Genomic DNA, 775 nt, shown 5'->3' with positions numbered 1-775 from the left:
CTCTTGGGGGAATTACTAGAATTGTTGGGGCTTTGTAAATTATAGAATGTGGTCTATATCTTTATCTTTAAAGTGTCTCGAGATAACTTTTGTCATTTGATACTATAAATTCAAAATGAAATTGAATTATATTAAGAATAAAAAGTACAATTCTTACTATAAGTGCCACAGCTCGTCGTTCCAACTGCTTTCATTAGTAGGACTCATATTTCTGTATACCTGCATCAGCGTCTCTGTGTCCCAACCAGCAGCAGATGGCCGCCCACCAAGAGACTGGGTCTGCACGAGGTTTCTCCTTAAAGGAAGTTGTTCCTCGCCACTGTCGCACCAAATGCTTGCTCTTGAGAAATTGTTGGGTTCTTGTAAATTATAGTATGGTATGGTAGACCTACTTTATCTGTAAAGTGTCTTGAGATAACTCCTGTTGTGATTCAACACTATAAATACAATTAAATTGAAATTGAATTGAATATGTGAACAGCTGAGGGACTTATATATTATTATAATTATATATTACTTATATAACACTTAATATTTGACTCAGTCTTCTAGCATACAGCATTTTGAAATGTTGCCAGGATATTTACAGCGTGTTAGTATGTCTTTGTGTTTGACGAAGGCGGTTCCCATGCCGACATGTATTCCCAGAGGTAAAACACCATCCCGGTGGTGTGTGGTGACTGAAGGGACCAATTCATTCAGCTGCTGTAAAGCTGCTGTTCCCTTTCCTCAGCATTCACACACCTCCCACATATATATATATATATATATATAT

General features: G+C 37.2%; 1 long non-coding RNA gene across 1 annotated transcript in view; it reads right to left on the bottom strand.

The window, feature by feature from the left end:
• Window positions 1–775, bottom strand: part of LOC116693971 (uncharacterized) — a 7,023-nt gene that overhangs the window by 4,304 nt on the left and 1,944 nt on the right. The gene's annotated exons all lie outside the window — the stretch shown is intronic.

Source organism: Etheostoma spectabile, chromosome 8 (genome assembly GCF_008692095.1).
Source record: "Etheostoma spectabile isolate EspeVRDwgs_2016 chromosome 8, UIUC_Espe_1.0, whole genome shotgun sequence".
In the NCBI taxonomy this organism is placed as follows: Eukaryota; Metazoa; Chordata; class Actinopteri; order Perciformes; family Percidae; genus Etheostoma; species Etheostoma spectabile.
Note: the sequence above shows the minus strand (reverse complement) of the source record. Positions and strands in the feature narration are given on the sequence as shown.